We start from the raw sequence: 8,802 nt of genomic DNA, 5'->3' as shown, positions 1-8,802 counted from the left end.
GTCATGGGTAAAGGGTTTGATTATAAGTAATTATGTGTCAAGATTAAGGGATCCTACCTTGAATATCAATCCCTTTGTCAATTTTAAAAGGTAATTCAAAGAAAAATAAGTGTGAGGCTTCCTCCTTGAACCCATTAATTGAAGTACCTTCAAAGTTTTCCTAGGTTATGCCAAAGATCGTTAATTGTGTTCTCCCTAGTGGATAACTTAAGTGTTTCCTCCTTGAACCATTAACCACACATTTCGACCAAGATCTTCATGCTCGTTTATCTAAAGCAAAGAAGGTCTCTTGAGTATGTCTCGTATCTACTTTTACACCCAACACAAACTCTTTGTAGCATGTAAATATGAAAACCAATTGAGTTAAGGCTAGTGGAACTAGTTTTTCTTGCCTTTTTTATGCTAGCTTACTATAAACTTTAAGCCTTATTAGATGCTTTAATCATTGCAAAGTTATGTCGACAAGGTGTTGACGATCACTCACTTTTTAAAATGGATAACTACCAAAAATGTTTAAATATTAAATAAAGTAAAGAGTTAAAGAATATTGTTATTTATCATGACTTTATTGTATCGACCAAAGTCAAATAGAATGAGTGTTTGACAGAATAATCCTCGTAGGCAAAAAAAAAGATTATAAAAGGTGGAAACAAAGAATAATGGTCTTAGTCAAGATGGAAATGTTGGAAATGCTAGAAAAGTAGTTTGAACAACTAAAGAAAAAGTTAATCAGGTCAAGTTAAAGAGTGAGGTTTCTTAAAGAGTGCAAAAAGAGAAAGTTGATAAATCCAAGATAAGGATTGACTTGGAGTTTGATATAGCTAAGTTGTCTTTTATTGGTTATAAGGAAGATTTTAAGAAGGCAATGTGTTAAGTTGTGTTATTTGCTTTTAATGTGGATGCTGAATGTTTCAACTTGTCCAAAGACATTTGGTTGATGAATAATGATTTTTTTTAACTTGAACAATATAATAAGCAGAGCATATTTATTAAAAGAAGAAAAAATCTTATCCAATTTTATTAATTTAATCAAAATCTTATATACGACTTTGAACATAATTTTAACTTTAAATATTTTAGTCATACAATTTTATCCATAAATTAATAACTTTGAATATAAAAGAAATAAGGTTGACTTTAATGAATCATTGGTAAATTTATTAGAAGAATAAAAATTACTCTAAGAATGTTACTCGTTAAAAGCTTGTTAGGAAAAGTCCTTATTAATGATAAAAAATATAGCAATGGAAAAGAAGTACAACATTTCATAATGAAGGAAAAACAATTTAACTATAATAATGTTTTTAATAGGTTGTATTTCAAGTTTTTGGCATGAGCTTTTTATCATATTTCCTCCACGTGAGGGTTTTTCTTTCCCTGCCACCTTTTGGGAAGCAAGTTATCATTAAGTTGTTCGACTTCTTTTAGGTTACTAAAACCCTTCATAGATAGGATAACATTAAATTTATCAAGATTTGACTTATATTCCTCATTGTGTGATCATGAATTTGAGGAATTTATGGTCACCTACACCAAAATTACATTTTTCAAAGGTTTATATGCATGTCATATTGGTGTGCCTTAGAAAAACACCTTCTTGAGATTAGTCGGGTGATCTTTAGTGATTGACGATTTAATGACCATGTCATCAACCTTCACTTGATTTTTATTGTAAATGAGCTCTTTGAACATGTTTTCCATTGGTTGTTGGTATGTTGCACCTTTAATTTTAAATTCAAAAGGCATTACCTTATAATAATATTTTAAGCCTTTCATCATGGAGGTTGTGTTTTCCTCATCATAAAGATGCGTTTTAATTTGATTGTTGATGAGTCAATATTTTCTTGATTTCACTTAGCTTATTGTGCTAGATTTAATCAGGGAATTGTACTTAAATATCCGGTATTTTTTCGTTTTTGTTAATTGTGCTTAATTTGACAAAAAATTCTTATTTTAATTAATTTGAATTATTTGAGCTAATTATTTGCATTATTTATTGTAGGGAAATTGTTGGATAATATTTGGGACATTTGGAGGTGAAAAGAAAATGCCACATCAACTATATTTTAAGCTAAAATGTGAGAGGAGGTGTGAATGTCATGTTTTGGGGTGCACACGGAAAACGGCTAGAATGGATAACTCCAATTTTTTAATTAACGCTTGAAAAATGATGTGCTAATTTTGTTTTGAGAAGGAAGGCAGTGGGGTCCTGATCCACTTGGGCTCACACGCACTACAACTTGAGGCAGCAGTCCAGCAAGCTAAAGACAGCTACACGCGGTCCAGCAGCTTGGATTAATGAAAGCAGTAGCCCACGTCCAAAGCTCTCGGTCCATCACGCAATGGAGGGTGTCTCGGCTTGGAGCTGGAGGTGACGTCTAGCAATAGGAAGCCCTCGGTCAGCATTCCAGCTTGGAAGCACAGAGGCACACAAGTCCAGCGGAGATTGAGAGATGGAAGGTTACGGGATGGGCTGCATTTGGAGAGCACACAACAACACGGCAGCAAGCTTGGGAGGTGCAAATTGAAGGAGTTGACACGAGATTCTGGTCCAGCTGGCTAGGAAAGAAGAGAGGTGATTGGTTTTGGAGAAAGAAAGCATTGCTGGACCCATTTTGGGCTTGAACAGAAGCGGTGCTGAATGAGAAAAGAAGGAGAATTGGAAGTGCTGGAGCACGCTGTTGGCTAGATCGAGGGGCTTCATTTAGTGAAAAGAAAGAAAATACACGCTTAGCATGGAGAGGGAGCAGCGGGGGTGCAGAAGGGAAATGAAGAGCTACGTCCACGATCCAGGGGCTTCACTAGATGAAAAAAAAGCAAGTGCTCCAGCAGCTTTTGGGGGGGGGGGGGGATTAGGTTGGAGTGAGCAGCCACCCACGAGGGGGTCTCTCTCGGTTCTCTCTTCCAGCAGCTCTCAGTTTTCATTTCAGTTTTATTTTTTTTCTTTTCTTAGAGAATAGGTGCTGGGAACATTTTCATTTTGGAAGAAAGAAAAAAAGTGTGAATGTTGTTACGGTGGAATGAAAATAGCTTCACTTTAATTTTATGTTGCTGAGTTCACTCTTGCCTTTTCATTTTGCTTTTCATGCACTATTTGATTGAAGAATAGTCTAGCACGCTTAGAACGTTTTTGTTTCCTTAAATTACATCTTGCACTTCATTTGGCTGGAGGTGACACACGGACATAGTTAGCTGAAGCATGCACACGTTGAGCTTGAAGAGAACAACACGTTTCTTTTCTCTTTTCTTTTAATGTGCAGGTCACGGCTAGGAAAAGTGGGAAATACACAGGAGAAGCAAGCATCGGTGATTACATTCCTTTTCTTTGCATTCATTCGATTTTGGGGAAAAACTGTTGATTCATGGTTGGAATGCATACGGATGCCACGTTCACAGGAGAAGAAGTCCAGAGATGTGTTTTATGGTTTAGCAACTTCATTTATAATTTATGCCTTTGCTTATTTGTTCTCTTCTAAGGTGTTTCTTCGAAATTGTATTTCAAACTGAAATGAGCATTAATCTTTTTAATTTAAGTGTTGCATTTTAATAGTTTTAATTGTGTTTGAATATTTATTTTTTTTTGCATGGTTGAGTCTAGTTTTACCGTTTATCATGTTGTCCATTTCGTTCAGTTTCTTTATCTTCATGTATTTCCAATTTCCTCACTTACTTTAGAGATCGTTCGATCACAATGTAGAAGCGTTCGGTCATCTATAGGACCGTTCGGTCCTCATCCTGTTTTCATTTACTTTAATGTTTCCAATTGTATTCGGTTGTGTTTAATTTTCATTTTTAATTTCGTCATTTGCATTCACAAAAAATTTCACAAACCCCCCCACTACGTGTTTGATCTGAGACTCGAACCACAATTTGGTCCTTGAGAGACGACCTAGGAGTCACTTCCTAGTTTATACTGCATTAATTTTGCAATCAACTTTTGTGTGAGGTGCGACCCTCTCATCAAAATGGCGCCGTTGCCGGGGACCAATGGTTCGGTCTTAGGTTTTTTGTTGTGTTAGTGTGTGTTGTGTTTTGTCTTGTGTTGTGATGTTCTGTTTTGTTTTTGTATGCGTGTCGTATGTGTTTTGTCTGTTAATTTAAAAAAAAAAATGTGTTGTGTTTTATTTATTTCGTAATTTTAGTATTTTTATTTTTCCATGTCTACTTATTCTGGTTTTGTGGATAGTGCTTATTCTGCCGATACTTATGATTCTCCTTCTGCATGGTACTCTAACTATTCTGCTGATTTCTATAAAGAAAACAATATTGCGCATCCTCTGGTGAGGGGCGTACATGATGATGTTGCCCAGTCTTTATCAGATTTTGAAAGCAAGTTGGAAGGCAAGATTGACTCTCTTGCGAAGTTGGTGACACAGTTCACTACCAACCAGAGATCTGCATCTCCATCTGCATCTGTTGCACGACTATGTGATATTTGTCCTTCCAATGACCACTATACAGATGCATGTCCTTCTTTGCAGCACCCTGCTGCCTTTGATGCACCTCAGGCTTATGCTACGAACATCTACAACAACAGGCAACAAAAACAGCAGCAGCTACAGCAGCTACAGTCTTATGAGCCTGCCCAAATAGCTCCTCAGCCTTCTACTTCCGAGCCTACCTTGAAGGAGTTACTGAGGCAGATGACCATGCAGAACATTCAGTTTCAGCAAGAGACCAGAGCGACCATTCAGAGCTTGAAATACCAGATAGGGCAGATGGCCACTCAACTCAGTCAGGAACAATCTCAAGATTTATATGAATCACCATTTCAGACTGTTCAGATTCCTGATGATGTTAGTGTCATCCACATAGGAGATGAGGAGCAGAGTCATGAGCTTACTACTACGCCACCTACTTTCCCACCCTCCTATGGCCCCACTCTTGCACATGAGGAGACTGATGAAGATTTTGAGGACCAGGCAGGTATAAGCAGTAGTTTTGAGTCAGGTAGACCATTTTCATCTTCCACCACTCTTCCAATCTTCAGGGAAATAGAGGTAAACATACCTAAATTTGATTATGTTGTTGATGAATATGCTTTTCATGATTATGCTGTTGATGAGAATGTTTTTAATTTTCCCTTTGTGCATGATGAGAACCACTTTTTGCTATCACATCCGAATGTTTATTCTCAATGCACTGAACATGAATCTGAGTCTGTTGTTGATATTGCTTTTGAATTTGAAACTGATTCATGTTCTGAGAGTTTATCTGTTGTTCAGCCTGTTACACTGGGATTGGGTGCTATACCCCTGTGTGTCAATTCTTTGGAGCCACAATGTACTAACCATGCTGCAGGAGGTACACATGAATTCAACCAACAAACGCCTACGGTGGAAGACAAAGGTGTCAGTGTACACAACAGTTTGAAGATCAATAGGCACCGGCTGAACCCGCTCATCAACAATCCTTGCTTCTTAGATCCAGCTATGGAAGACATTTCCCTACTCGATCAAATCTGGAGGATGAAGAAATTCTTCCTCAAAACTTCCTTGCTGGATCCAATGGTGGAAGACATCTCCCTACAAGTCCAAAATTGGCAACTGCCACCATGATCAGGGGAGGTTTTCTTTTTCCCTTCTCCCCCTTTCCCTACTTTTATTGCACTTGTCCATGATATGTTCACTGTTCTGATTTCTGACCTTATACTTATGACACATTGAGGACACTGTGTAGTTTAAGTGTGGTCTATTGGGGGAGATTTTTATTTTTCTTTGTTAGTTTTTGTTTTCTTGGTTAAATTTTTTCTTTTCTAGGTAGTTTTTGTTTTGTCTTGTATACAATTTTATATGTTTCTCTTGATTTCTGGACTTTGTTTAGGTTGTAGACTTGACCTTCACTTCATTGATACTTGGCTTGAAATCCTTGTTTTTCTCTGCTTGGAAGATGATTATGATGTTTGAGAGATGAATTGATTGTGACAATTACCCTGTGTGAGATTTGAGCCACTTTATGTTCTTTCTTGTGTGATATGTCTCTTGATTGCTTGCGCATATGCCTTGGCTTGACTCTTGTTGATAACTCTTGATTGATATGCATGTTTGGAAGTGATAAAGGCAGCTTTGTTTTTTTTAGCCTCTCTAGCCAAATAAGCTTACCTTGTTCTGATCCTTTGAAAACCCTTTTTGAGCCTATACTTTCCTCATTTCTTTGTTTTGAAGCTCATACACTAGCCCTAAGTGAAAAACCATGATTACCTTAACCTTAGGGAATTTTGGAGCTTTGGAAGTGTTTTGGGAACAAGTGTGGTCTCCTTGGGGATTCTGATGAGTTGGCTAGTTAGTTCCTCTTCTTGTTTTGTTTTTGTAAACATGTTGTGTATCTTGTCTCTTACAATTGTGTCCTAAACAAAAAGAAAAGAAAAGAGACAAGATGAGAAATGAAAAAAAAAATATAGAGAAAAATGAGAAAAAAAAAATTTGTTGTGAATAGTGGAGTCAAGAAGAGGATTGAATTAGAGGTTTTGGGTGTGATTTGACTGTGTTTACACTTGTTCCCCATTGCTCCTCTATTTCTTTTGGTTTGTAACTTCTCATCCATAATTATCCTCCCTTGTCCTTGGCCCCATTACATCCATAAAAGACCTTTTGATTTGAACATGCATATGTTTTGAGTGTTGATATTAGAGGTTTGCCAAGTCTGTTGTTACTTGCTTTCTTGAGTGCATTGAGTTGACATTGCTTACCTTAGACACTTGAGAGAAACACTGATAGTGCATCTGTGAGGTTTTGTTGCTTTTGATTCACCTCTTGAGCTGATTGATCATTTTGCCATGTCTTGAATTGCTTGGATGATTTCATGAGTATCTGCTTTCTCTGATTCATTCTGTGTTGGAATTGTCTACTTCTTTTCTCTGTCCAGATTTCTTGAGGCCTGTGTAAATTTTGTTTGTTTCCTTGCGAGTCTTTGTTTTCTGTGTGCTAAGTTTGTGTCATACCCTGGATGTCCTTTGAACTATTCCCTGATCTGCGTCTTGATTTTGCCCAGGAGTGCAAAAGACTAAGTGTGGTCTATTTTGATGAGTCAATATTTTCTTGATTTCACTTAGCTTATTGTGCTAGATTTAATTAGGGAATTGTACTTAAATGTCCGGTATTTTTTCGTTTTTGTTAATTGTGCTTAATTTGACAAAAAATTCTTATTTTAATTAATTTGAATTATTTGAGCTAATTATTTGCATTATTTATTGTAGGGAAATTGTTGGATAATATTTGGGACATTTGGAGGTGAAAAGAAAATGCCACATCAACTATATTTTAAGCTAAAATGTGAGAGGAGGTGTGAATGTCATGTTTTGGGGTGCACACGGAAAACGGCTAGAATGGATAACTCCAATTTTTTAATTAACGCTTGAAAAATGATGTGCTAATTTTGTTTTGAGAAGGAAGGCAGTGGGGTCCTGATCCACTTGGGCTCACACGCACTACAACTTGAGGCAGCAGTCCAGCAAGCTAAAGACAGCTACACGCGGTCCAGCAGCTTGGATTAATGAAAGCAGTAGCCCACGTCCAAAGCTCTCGGTCCATCACGCAATGGAGGGTGTCTCGGCTTGGAGCTGGAGGTGACGTCTAGCAATAGGAAGCCCTCGGTCAGCATTCCAGCTTGGAAGCACAGAGGCACACAAGTCCAGCGGAGATTGAGAGATGGAAGGTTACGGGATGGGCTGCATTTGGAGAGCACACAACAACACGGCAGCAAGCTTGGGAGGTGCAAATTGAAGGAGTTGACACGAGATTCTGGTCCAGCTGGCTAGGAAAGAAGAGAGGTGATTGGTTTTGGAGAAAGAAAGCATTGCTGGACCCATTTTGGGCTTGAACAGAAGCGGTGCTGAATGAGAAAAGAAGGAGAATTGGAAGTGCTGGAGCACGCTGTTGGCTAGATCGAGGGGCTTCATTTAGTGAAAAGAAAGAAAATACACGCTTAGCATGGAGAGGGAGCAGCGGGGGTGCAGAAGGGAAATGAAGAGCTACGTCCACGATCCAGGGGCTTCACTAGATGAAAAAAAAGCAAGTGCTCCAGCAGCTTTTGGGGGGGGGGGGGGATTAGGTTGGAGTGAGCAGCCACCCACGAGGGGGTCTCTCTCGGTTCTCTCTTCCAGCAGCTCTCAGTTTTCATTTCAGTTTTATTTTTTTTCTTTTCTTAGAGAATAGGTGCTGGGAACATTTTCATTTTGGAAGAAAGAAAAAAAGTGTGAATGTTGTTACGGTGGAATGAAAATAGCTTCACTTTAATTTTATGTTGCTGAATTCACTCTTGCCTTTTCATTTTGCTTTTCACGCACTATTTGATTGAAGAATAGTCTAGCACGCTTAGAACGTTTTTGTTTCCTTAAATTACATCTTGCACTTCATTTGGCTGGAGGTGACACACGGACATAGTTAGCTGAAGCATGCACACGTTGAGCTTGAAGAGAACAACACGTTTCTTTTCTCTTTTCTTTTAATGTGCAGGTCACGGCTAGGAAAAGTGGGAAATACACAGGAGAAGCAAGCATCGGTGATTACATTCCTTTTCTTTGCATTCATTCGATTTTGGGGAAAAACTGTTGATTCATGGTTGGAATGCATACGGATGCCACGTTCACGGGAGAAGAAGTCCAGAGATGTGTTTTATGGTTTAGCAACTTCATTTATAATTTATGCCTTTGCTTATTTGTTCGCTTCTAAGGTGTTTCTTCGAAATTGTATTTCAAACTGAAATGAGCATTAATCTTTTTAATTTAAGTGTTGCATTTTAATAGTTTTAATTGTGTTTGAATATTTATTCTTTTTTTGCATGGTTGAGTCTAGTTTTACCGTT

The sequence above is a fragment of the Vigna angularis genome, chromosome 5, assembly GCF_016808095.1.
Source record: "Vigna angularis cultivar LongXiaoDou No.4 chromosome 5, ASM1680809v1, whole genome shotgun sequence".
Lineage (NCBI taxonomy): Eukaryota > Viridiplantae > Streptophyta > Magnoliopsida > Fabales > Fabaceae > Vigna > Vigna angularis.
This window is presented reverse-complemented; position numbering follows the sequence as displayed.